Source organism: Mus caroli, unplaced genomic scaffold, assembly GCF_978045245.1.
Source record: "Mus caroli unplaced genomic scaffold, Mus_caroli_1 scaffold_2, whole genome shotgun sequence".
Classification (NCBI taxonomy): Eukaryota; Metazoa; Chordata; class Mammalia; order Rodentia; family Muridae; genus Mus; species Mus caroli.
In genome coordinates, this window is record NW_028227257.1 from 85,795,810 (window position 1) to 85,808,744 (window position 12,935).

General features: G+C 40.8%; 1 non-coding gene across 1 annotated transcript; it reads left to right on the plus strand.

Annotated features, from left to right (window-relative positions):
• Window positions 1-240: 240 nt before the first annotated feature.
• LOC115030509 (small nucleolar RNA SNORA17) lies at window positions 241-372 on the plus strand. Its single transcript, XR_003836101.1, has one exon. It is a non-coding gene; the product is annotated as a small nucleolar RNA SNORA17 (small nucleolar RNA).
• The last annotated feature ends 12,563 nt before the right edge of the window (window positions 373-12,935 follow it).

Here is a 12,935-nt window from a genome sequence, read left to right on the forward strand (position 1 = left end):
AATAGATGAATCTGGAGGATATCATCCTGAGTGAGGTAACCCAGTCACAAAAGAACACACATAATATGCACTCACAGATAAGTGGATATTAGCCCAGAAACTTAGAAGAGTATAATTTTAAAGCATCCACAAATAGGCTTGATTGTCAATGGAAATAACCCAGTGGGGATTTTATGCTGCAATGGAGACAGTTTCTGGTGCTGAATCCTCATTCACAGGAATTACTATGTAGTGAGAGAGCCTGCCCCTAAAGGCTTTGCAGGTACGGATTCTGTGTCATATATGTGACAGTAGATGGCAGAGAGGAGAGAGGCTATGTCTATGCTCAGTGTTCTGACCTATAAATATCTCACTGATTAGTAGCCTAAGGTTCCCTGGAAGAAAGAACCAGTCCAGTCCCAGGCATTCTCAGAAGGGTTCCCCTAATGGGGAGCAAGCAAGAGACCAGAAGAACCCCACCTGGGACCTGAGACTGTGAAGCAAGCCTGAGACCCTCACAAGGGAGCCCTTGTGGTGGCCAGGGGAGAAGGGGCACAAGAAGACCACCAGACCAGCACCATGGGACCCCAAACAGGGAGCTAGCCTGAGATGACCACCAGTTCAGTGTAATGCAGGCCTGTGAGGGGGTCAAACCATGCCCAAGATGACCCCTGCCTAGAGATATAATGCCCTTATAACTACTCATAAGATGATCCCAGACACTTAGAGGTCCTTTAGCTCCATTAACAAGAACCTGTAAGTGGAGAAATGGAAGAGAAAGAGAAACAGAAAGATGTAGACACAATGAAGAAAGGCAGAACTGGAGAATTGAGATTAGTGAGGAACAGCCGGAGGTGAGTAGCTAGTAATTCCACCTGGGACCGTGGTGAGGCCCTGGCCTGTGTCGCCTCCAGGGGTTCCATCTGGGTACAGGGCTCTCTGCAGCAGCAATGGTCTGTTACTAGCACAGGCCAAGCAGACATCCCTGGTATGGGCTGCCTCCTGGGACATGTTGATGTCTGAGGGCTACACAGAAGTGGCCCTACCCCTCACCTGGGCATCATGGGAGATCTGAACCTGGGGAAATGAGAACAGGAGAGCTGAGGCACCTCAGGGCAGTTGCAGTAGTCAGAATAGCAGGCCTAGCACATTGTAAGAGTTGCAGGTAAGCACACCCCAGGATATGAGCATGGGAGAGCTGACCCTACCACTCATCATGGCTGAGGGAGAAATACCATCCTCTGCCCTTACCCCTCACCACCTGCAGCAGGCCAGAATGCTGGCTCCAGTGTTATCAAAAAGGGAGAGCTGTCCCTGTTTCTTGCCTGCTGCAGCGCTTGGGAAAGAAGGCCATGAACCTCACTTGGACAGCACAGGAGACCTGACCCTGACAGGGGCACAGCACAGGTGAGCTGGTCCCATGGGTGTGACTATGGGAGAACTGGCTTGGCAACTTGTTGCAGTGCAGCAATGTGGGCGCTGGGGAGAAACACACCACACACACACACACACACACACACACACACACACACACAGACGCACACAGAGCTCACCACAATCTGAAGTGTTATGAATCAACTATGAGTTCAGGGATTGTCTTCTACAATAAAAGGAAAATCACTGTAACTGGATCACTGTCAACTGAGTCCTGACTCTCCTCATTACTTTGCCCCTTTCCTTTGTGGTACTTAAATGATCTCTCCAAAACTATAGAGTTGTGGAAGTCAAGGAATAAACCTTCTTAACGTTTGGGATTGAAATTGCAAGGCAACACTTCTGCCGAGCTTTACAGAGCAGAGCAGTTCACAAGGTTCAAGGGGACAGATCAACACAGGTGCAGGAACACTGAGAGGCAGAGTCTAGAAGTCACTAAGCCAAAAGCTTACCCTTCATATCAGGGATCTTTACTGAGGCACTAGAGCTAATTTCAATTCATAGTAGTGCCTTTTTCTTCATCCTTAATAATTTCATCTTCTGTAACAATGAAAAGACCACTCCGGGCTTCATTTCTCTCTGATTCTTCATTATTTGTCCAAGTGCCTCTTTTATATCAGTTACCATGCCCCCCATGAGAAAACATGATAAATTCATTCTTGTCTTATCCCAATATCTAGATCATAAATACCTCCAGAAAAGAAAAGTTTCGTATTTAACTTTCGACTCCATTTCCAGACCCTCTGTGTAGCTGTGCCTTGAGGCCCAAGACTTGATGCCAGAATTTCAAAGTCTATAAATGCCATAAGGACTCTTGAAGAAACAGACACTAGAAAATAAGTTAAAGTCATTTCATTAAAGAGCTTTAGGTTTTAAGCTCATTTATTAAATTGCCATTACAGCCACAATTATGTTAATTTCTCACAAAGCATAGGTAGTGAGGCATTACCAAACCTACTAATTTCAACAACACTCGAGCTGAAGAAAGAGGTCTCCATCTTTTATATAATGACACTAAAGCTCAGAGAGTTTATATGATTTGCCCACTGGCCACCAAAATTGTGATTGCTTAACATTAAAATCCATGTCTGTCCCATTGTGAATCCCATCTTCCCTTTCCATCCTATCCAGGTACAATCCCACTCAGAGCTCACAAAAAGCCCATGCCTGGTCCCCCTTCCTCACTGTCACCACTTCAAATTCTTAGTAATTTATAAGCAGAAGGTCCTGCATTTTCAGTTTACTGCTCCATAGGTTATGTAGCCAGTGTCTGCTCAACTCATATGTAAAGTGTCTAACAGTTTACACTTCCTTTTAATTAACTACATTTTCTGTTTCACAGATGGGGAGCTGCATGGAGTAGAAGCACAGTGTAAGCCTTTCTATTCCAAAAATCTATCCCCACCTCAATACTTTCTCCAAAATGCTACTTGAAGGCATTCGTGTCTTTGAGTTATTTCTCTAAACTCTTCCTACAAAAGGGTTATACATCCTATAATCTCACATCATTTACCTTGAGTACTCATTGTATTTATCTTGTAGTAGACCAATAGTCTCCAAAACTGTCCTTTTAATTACCCTTAATGCTGCTACAAGGACACCCTCTAATAAAAATCCCCAAATCTATACTAGTAAAGAGATAAATTATTGGGTAATTATTCACAACACAAAGGATTGCTCACCATGGACTCTTTTAAACTTACACTGAGTTCTCATTACTTGTTTATGAGCCATTAACCACTTGAGGGGTTATGGCGCAGAGACAAACTGGAGGATTGACTGCTTCAAGGCTGAAGATGAGGACTGAGGGGTTTAAGCCTCTGAGCTAGACAGCAGAGAGCAAGGAAAATGCATCCAACTAAGAAACCTGGTGAAGGGAAGATCCAACATATCCACACAGCTTTCAACATAAGAATGTATTAGGAACTCATTGACTAAAGATGAGTGCAGAAACCTAAAGTAAGCATTTCCCCCTAAAGTATTGTATTCCCCCCTGGAAAACAATAATTCACAGGGTGATAGGATGTTTTAGATTTACTGGTTGCCCCAAAGAAACTCCAAAGTGAGACTACTATCATAGGAACATCCACAACTCTACCTACTCCACCAGTTTCCTTGGCCCAAACAAGACAGGATTTAGCATCTGCTGGCATTGAGCTGATTCATATCCCAACTATGGAAGAAGCACAGAGTCAAGACCATAAGCCTTTCGTCTTCAATGTGCCCTGAGTAACTTTTGGAGACAGTCTTGGCAGCAAGCATCTTTCCCCACTGAACATCTCACCAGCCTCAGAATCACTGCATTTAAATAGTTTGCAATACTTCTCTCAAAACTGATGTTATGATATAGTACCCTTTCTAGGAACCACTACACAAAAGAAACATGACCTAGATTTTCCAAGCAACTTACAGTCGCACAGAAACCAGAATAGAATCATCCCCAACCTTCAAAACTCATTAATTTAAGAGGAGATAAATAGAGTCTGCATAGTACAAATTCCATGCATGATAGCTACATAATATCTTCTGTAGGTTACCTATTGGACTTTGAATAAAGTCCAACCTCTTCTAATGGTCTCTTTCCTGCCCCTGCCTGCTCAGCCTCTTCTTGCTCTTCTTCCTATTCCCATGTATTATGCTCAAACCAGACTGACCTTCGTGAAGTGTCCTAGTAGGCCAGGTTGTACTCACTGTATGGCATTCATATTGTGATACTAGGTGGAATTACTGTCATACCTCAGTTATTTGCATTGATAACTATGTCATCAACTAGACTGCATGTTAAATTCATCTTTTTAAAAAGTATGCCCTGAAATTTTATTGTATGTTCATTTGTACATTTTAATGATCATTTCTTCTTCTCAGTCCACACTCTGAGAGAAGAGGAAAAGGAAGTCCCTTTGTAATAGAGACTGGCTTGAACATTAAGAAGGCTTCAGGGTTGAAGGACAGAAAGAGTGTCCTCAGAGAGTCAAGGGAAGAGAGAATACTGGTGTATGTGTCAGAACTGTCTAGAGTAGTGGTTCTCAACCTTTCTAGTGCTGCTACCCTTTAACACACTTCCTCAGGTTGTGGTGACCCCAAACTATACAATTATTTTCATTACTAACTGTAATTTTGCTACTCTTACGAGTCATAATGTAAATATGTGATATGCAGGATGGTAGTTATGTGACCCTTGAAAGGTCATTAGACACCCAAAGGGATAAGAACCCACATTGAGAACAGAATGTGTGTGTGTGTGTGTGTGTGTGTGTGTGTGTGTGATTTATTAAATCGGTTTACATTTATATTTTAACAGTGTCTCATACCTGAGACACTAAGAAACCAGCAGTTGCTCCATTCATGAAGCTGAGTGCCTTAGAGGTCCCAATCTGGTGCTGAAAGCCTGGAAAGTTCCTCAGAGATGCTGTTCCTTAGTCATTGCTGGAAGACTGGAAACACTGGAATCAGCATAGCAGCAAGGTAAACCAGCTCGGAGGTAGGAGAGAAGGTTGATCTAGCAAAAGATGAATATGTTTCCTTCTGCCACACACTCTTTTTTACCTGGACCACTGGCTAGGAAGGCACCACCCACATTTTGAGGTGGGTTTTCTCACAGCAATCCAGGCATTCTTTCAGTTGAAACACCCTCCTTAGGTGGTTGTAATGTGTGGCTGCTTGATGTTAAAAACAACCATCACAGTTAGGAAAACTTTACCATTAGTCAGAGTCACCTGCATCCTAGAGGAGGTGACCCTTATAAGACATTCAACAGCTATGGGTAAACATTCCCATCCCCAGAGCACCACCAGTGCTAATATTCCTGCCCACACATCATCAGGGAAACACAGACCCTCTTCTTGCTGGTATAACTTAGAATCCTGCAAATCATAGAGTCTCGTATCCAGGTTTAGGTATTCTCAAACAGGGAACACAACCCAGGGCAATTTTGCTAAAAAGATAGTAAGTATGGTGAATATCTATAATAATTATTATCTAAAGTGATATCAAGGGACAATCAGGAGCAAAGAGGAGGTTTTACTAAGCTAATGGGAAGGGTAGAGAAAGGACTATCAGGAAACATCTTTCACACATACTCAGACATACAACACACACACACACACACACACACACACACACTGAGCACTGCCCATTTGCCATATGGAAGCCATCATATCACCCCAGTAACAAGTCCATAGGGTAGGATGGGTTGGCAGAGTTGTGGCATTTTCTGGTCTATCACCGCAAATGACCTTGCCATTAAAACCACCAAGTAAGACCCAAAGTTAATCTGGAGGAAAAACATTGAGGAATCAATTTATATATTTTTTTTAAAGTTTTGGATGACTACGGTACCCTACAGGGGTCTGGGAGGGAACTAACTTCTGAGCCTTCACTTTAAAGACATCTGCTTACCGGAATGTATTAACACGACCTGGTGTCCCATGCCAACCCACTGTGCAGCTACCTTAAATTAAGCTTGTATGTGTGTGTGTGACATGAAGCTTTTCTCCTAATTGCTTTTCAATTTTTTTTCCTTTCTCATGAATTACTTTCAAGCCCTGACACCTTCGAGAAGTCCTAGGGTGCTACATGTTAATAAAAAGCATTTCCGAATGGACAGTGGGTGGGCAGGCAGTGAATTAATTGGAAACCTCGGACTACTGTGCTTTAAGAAAACCCTGCTGTTTCCACTTTTGTGATTTCACTGCCAAAAAGCATTCTTAATGGTCTAAGAAAAATAAAAGCTGATATTAGAGAGCCCTAAGAGTCCAGTTTCCTTTAACTCCCTCATTTCCAACTGACCCCTCAAGAAGCCCTCAGTCCACAGAAGACACCAGCTGGCATTTGCCAGGGCGTCTGCATACGGATGCCATTAGAAAGATCCATGTCTGCTTCAAGTAAGTTTACCTGAACTTTCCTATGAACTTTCCTTAGCATCCACTATGGGAAAAACTCAACACATGTTGACTTAAGCAAAGAGGGAATCTGTGGACTCCTCTGAAAAGAAAACTAGACATTTTCTTGCCTGGTCATGCCTACATCTAGAACTCACATGATGCCAGCAGGAACCACCTCTCTCTCAATTCTGTTTTCTCTCATGTTGGCTCATTATAAAGCAAGGACAAGCCAAAAGCTCTAGGCTATTATTTTCTCAGATAAGCAGTGTCAGGCCAAGAGAACGATCCCCTCCTGTGGTTTCACCTAGGCTTCCAGAGCTGGTGCTCAGTAGATGAACTTGAGTCATGACTGATCCTGACCCAACTTTCTCCAAAGGAATGGAATACTCTGCTTAGCCTAGTGGGCTAAGCAGGTAGCATGTAACTACGCATGTAACTAAGCAGGACCACATAGCTTCAGGTTGTACATACATGTATCACAAAAGACACTCCGGTTCTCAGATATGAGTAATGGTGGTGAACTTTTGGGTTGATGCTGATTACATTGCCCCGGACATAAGTGGTTATGGTAATTGCTGAACAATCAGTAACCCGATGAGTTGCCCACAGTCAGTCTAGGAAGGTGATACTGCAATTATGCCCATCTTCAAGATAAGCAATCAAGGACCTTAGCCCCTTCTCAAGGTCTCCCCTAATCTCAAGTTGTCATTTATCTCTTCTATATCCAGTTCATATCTGCTTGCAGCAAAAGAGCAGTCACTCCTCAGTAAGAACTCAGTCTCATAAACCTGCTTTCCAGGCCCTGGCCACTTAGTTACCCCTCAAACTGGGGAAGGCATCTGCTCTCCTCTGATGGTAGAACTCTGGGCATTTAAGGTGCTGGCTCTAAAGATACTTCAGCGTATGGTTTATGTATGCCTGAATGGCAAGGGTTGTGTTTTTAATCAATGGTTAATTAATTATGAATAAGATTAAATATATTATTGAATGTAGCTTCTCTCCTATGAATTACCTGTTTGTATTTTTGCCCGTGTTTCTATTATCTGTTTGTATTATTGATCTGTAGCAGTTTTTTTTTAATGACCCAGATATTCACCTCCTGAGTGATAAGTAGGCAGCATCCCCCCACCTTGCTATGTGTCTTGACATTTTAATTAATTAATTTAATTAACTACATGTCTTGAATTTTTAATTAGTCAGAAGAAAAAAGGGTGGAGAAGAAAAGACAAAAGCCAGATGGGCCAATACATGTAAAGCTTTCTGAATCAGAGTAATCCAAATTAATTCCCCATTCATGTGAGGTATCCTGATTTACAAATAGAGCACACTCAAAAGACACAAATCACAGCATGGGTAGGTAGGTGCTAATGAACAGGATATTGGGAATTGAGATGCTTACTAAATGAAATAATCTCTATGTGAGATGGAGCGGCTAATGAGCTCCCACCCATAGCTGAGGAATTACTGAGATTTATGACTTCTCAGGAATGGTCAGCTTTCACAGTGGATGACCCCACACCCAAAAGGACATGGGTAGCACAAGGTACTTTTGAACATGATAGGTTGTAAGGAGAAAAAAAAAAGGAGGACATAAAGTTAGAAGGAATGTGGGATGGATCTTGGAAGAGGGCGAGGAAGGAATATGATCAAAAAGCATGCACAAAATTATTAATAATTAATAAAATATTAGATTTAATCTTTAAAGATATAGAAAAAGTTAGGGAGATGTCACATACCTGTAATCAGGAGTTGAATATCTAGGTTAATTTTTTAAGTCTACAAATTAATAATATGAATGGATATATAAAAACATTGCTAGCATTATAAAATATTGAGGAAATAGGATCCATTAGTAAAAAGTGGTTACTTAAGCTCAACTACAGCCAAGTTACAGAATTCTATGTAATTATCTTAAAAAATAAGGACTATCCCTATGGTGTAAATAGAACTTCCATCAAGAAAAACTTACTTTGTAGAATGCATTCATCTCTATATCATTCGTTGTGTAGCACATCTATACCTGTGGTAATTAAAACAATGATGCATACATTATGATGATGGCGATCTAGAGAATAAGTAGAAATGCTATACCAGTGTGGATGTAGCCAGAATCATCTAGAATAACACATGTTCAACAAAAAGCACAAGTGAAAATAGAATCCGTGAACAAAGATAAATCTTGTCATATATACCAATGTTTCCATTTTCTAAATGGTTAAAATTATCATATATAGACTAGGAATGTAATACCATCGTAGGAATGGTTGTCCAATGTGTCGAGAGTTCTGGATTTGACCCCAAACTCCACAAAAAAGCAACAAAAACTATTTATTTCTACTATTCTTTATCAAGTTGTATAAATTTCAGAAAATATGCACACACACATATGATATAAAATACAAGTCGCTGATTCAATTTTGTTCATTCATTCAATCTTTAATTTTTATCCATTTAAGTAACAAATATTACTGTTGCTTTTTTACAAGCCAAGTTTTAGTCCTGCAATGTTGATACAGGAATTGAGGATGGTCCCCACTCTTAGGGACCTTCCTATTCCAATGAAAGAGATAAATAGATCATGACAAATAAGAAGAAAAATCAATATAGGGACCAAGGGTCCATGCTTCATACCAAACCATTCAATTTTCCCACTCAGTTTCTGTAGACACAATTCCTATAGAGAAAGAGAAGGATGTTAGTGAGACAAATTGCATTCAGTGGCTCTATCACTGTAGTTGACTCTGGGGTCAAAATAAATATTTGCCTCTCCTTAGTCCATTTGCCATTAAATAGAGATCTCAGTGACTCCTTACAAGTGGAATTTCTAAGTCAAGAAACAAATGCTAGAGTAACCTTTCTCTCTCTCAAGAGTACCCTCTAGGTGCTTTACCACACTGAATTCCCAGCAGTGGTGCCTGAAAGAGCCTCCTTCCCAAAACTTTCCTGAATATATCTGTGCCCCATCTCATCAATATTGAAAATAAACTGCTTTTAAATTTTTTATACACTCCATAAATTACCCCCAAACACTTTAAAAGTCAGCTTGCATTTAAATAAAGTGTAATTTATTGCAAAAACTAAAAGCACACGGTCAATTATGCCTATCTTTGGGTATAGTCTGAGCAAAATTCCCCTTTCTATAGGTGAGTTAAGTACCCCTCACCCTTTTCCAATTACATTTGCCATTCTTGACCTGTGCTCTTTTTCTTAAGAGCCTACTCCTATCTTTCAACAGTCATTGGTATTTTCTGTCCCTAATATATATATTCCTTTTATATTGAAATTACTAGTCTCCTATAAGAAAAGCTGCAGATACTTTCTTAAAACTAATTATTTTAATGGAGATCTAGATAAACTGGGTAGAAGAAGCAGGCATCTATGTTAAAGGAGTTGTTTGTTTATCCAATGGAAGTTTGGGGACAGAGGCAATATCTTCATTGGAAATAATGGGTGGGGAATCAATGTACACTATAGGCAATTGAGTTTGAAATCGAAGAAAAAGATCAGAGCTAGAGATACACTTTTGTGAACTGGGGATTTGAAGCCAGGAATCTGCAATTAACTGCAGAGTAAGGGGAGAGAAATAACACATTATTCTATTGGACCAAACACAAGTGTGCTTTATTTGATGAATAGTACATGTGCTGAAGTCATGCATAATCTTCCTCATAGGTAATTTTGAATATTTATTTATTAAGATTATTTTATTTGAATGTGTGTTCCTGTGTGTATGTATATGTACCACATGCATACAGGTGCCTGCAGAGGCCAGAAGAGGGCACTGGATACCCTGAAAGTGAAGTTACAAGCTGTCATGTGAGTGCTGGGAATCAAATTTAGGTCCTCTGCAAGAACAGCAAGTATTTTTACCCACTGCTGCCATCTCTCCAGATCCTAAGTCATACATTTTGATTCTGACAACCATACCGTTTAGAGCAATGGACATCTTTGCCATGCTGCAACTTTGACTGATAGAAACGCTATCTCTTCTTGTATGTCAGTGATTCATTCCTTTAAAAGTAAAAACTACTGTGTTACAAAATACCTGGCCAAAAGAATAATGTGCCAAAACATCAAAAACTTCTCCAACGTAGGAACACTTTGGAGAATGAATTAGACATCCCAGAAACTAAAGAAAAGGAAAAGAATTTGTGAGGCCTCATGTGGTCCAGGAACCCTTGTGTTTTTATTGTCAGTCACACTTCCTTATTCCTAGGTGTCAAATGTGAAATGTCCAACGTGCAAATATGGTTAGGGGAAGGGTAAATGAGATCTGCTGGCAATGAGAGTAACAGGTTGGTGATGTCTTGGAACCACCTTTTCCCAGACATCTGGAGTTGGTAATTAAACTTCTCCCAAGTGAACAGTTGTTTACATCAGTCTAATGACCAGGTTTATCTCTGGGAACCAACACAGCACATTTCCATTATGCATTATAAACATTATAAACATTACATGGCTCTTTGAATGTATCATATCAGGGTTACGTCACTGACTTTCATTCTACCATCCTAATAGACAAAGTGGGAAGGTCAGAAAAGCGTGAAGAACACAGGCTGAACAGGAAGGTCAAACGAGATTCCTAGATTCTTGTCTCTGCTCTGCTGCATGCAGAGAAACAAGTGAGGTGGCAGGTGTTCATAATTAAATTGCATCAACTGTTAAGAGGGAAGGAAGAGATGTTTACAAGCTACCAAGTTCCACTTCCTTGATTGACAAATAAAGTAAAGAGGAGCTGCTCTGAGCTCCTTTTGGAGAGTGAAACCCTTGCCAAGCACCTGCATAGGATTCTGGTTTGTTGGCTTCAGAATAAAACTGTTCCTGCTTAAGTGCAGTGTAGCACCAAAAAGATGGGGTGGACAGAGTCACAGTAGTCTTACTGGCGTATCAGCTTACGCTCGGAAGCTCTCAAAGTACTGAAGTAAATTGATAGTTTGTCTAACTCACTTAGACATGTTTGGAAAGACAAAAATCAGGGATAATGTTAATTTATTCTTCCCTAACCCATCCATCCCCAAGTATTTGGCCATAATGAACCAACAGGCTGGTGGAAGTGCCACCACGTATTCTTTAGCCCTGGTGTGCATGCCTTGGGATAAGCAATCACCTATGGCAGGAGTCAGAGCAGAGGAAATGGGTATGAGTTAGTGCAATGTTCATGAGGAACTGAGAAAACATAAAGGCAGAACCTAAAAGCCAACAACACTGAGGCCCAAGAACTGGAGAATATGCTCCTTCGAGGTCACAAGCACTTCAGTAAGGTTCAGTACAATTCAAGTCTAGGAAGAATGTTTTCCCTGGGATTCACAGGACCCTAAATCTGACCTGGATGTCCCCCACTCTGCCATCCAATGCTGGTTAACACAGGGTACATTACTTCCTTCTGCTAAGCTTAGATTTCTTTCCCTGTTACACCAGAATGCAGCCTTTTTATTTGTCCCTACACTGGTGCCAGGCACCGTGTTAATAAAAATAAGTTTGCATCATGACGAGTGTCTTGTTTAGGATCTCCTCATGCTTGAATAAGTGTGTCCCATAGATTTAATCATTTCCTCTCCACCAAAGCCCTGTAGGGTAGGTGTTGTTATCCCCATTTCACATGTAAGAAAACTAATTAACTTGCTTGAAGAGACATAGCTAATAATAAAAGAAAACAGACACTAGAGCCAAAATTTGTTTCAAAACTCCCTTTTAAACTACTCTTTGGTGGTCTAAGTGCGTGAGCATGCTGCAGAAGGACAACGTTGAGAATGACATGTTCAGAGATGAATGGAAAGATGAGGCCCTGATACCGTGCAAAGTTTCCCCTCTCGATTGAAGTAAACTCCAGCACCTAGGTGCCTAATCCTAAGTTCAATGATTGATTAAATCATATTCACCTCTACATATATGTTCAAAGAACTTTTAAAATTACAGTGTCTTTCAGTCAGCACTAATTACTACACACGAACCCAGTAAAGAATTCACAAAACAGGCAAAAATGGACACACATCCTCTTGAGGTGAGGGGACATAAAGAACTTGTTTGATCATGATCCAAGAAGTGTCTTTGTTTCCTATGGCTTCCATACCAACTAGTGATAAACTGTGTGGCTAAAAACAAAGAAATGTATTGTCTGAGAAGCCCCAAAGCAATGTGCCCACAAAGATAATCCCCCTGGAAGAGGCGTCTCCTTCTTCTGCTTGTCTCTAGTTTCTGTCAGCATTCCCTGACTTGTGATCTGTCTCTTCTCCCTGAGAATGCTGGTGACATCACTTGGGGTTCAGCCAGTCAATCCTGGATAATCTCATCTCAAAAAAATCCTTAACCACATCTACGAAGACTCATTTTGAAAATAAGGCAACAAATCCCAGGGATTTGATGTGAATATTTTTGGACAGGGAGCACTTTTATTAAAGATTTGTTTTTTATCCATGATCTTACGTCTCTATATATGTACACACATGTGTGGGTACCATCAGAGACCAGAAGAGGGTGCCAGGTTCCCTGGAACTGGCATTACAGGTGGCTGTGGTCTGTCCAGTGTAGGTGCTGGGAACCAAGCTCCAATCCTCTGCAGGAGCAGCAAGCAGGATTAACTATCTTTCCATCTATCTTTCCATCTCTATGGAAAAAGAACATTTCTTTTTAAAAATCTAC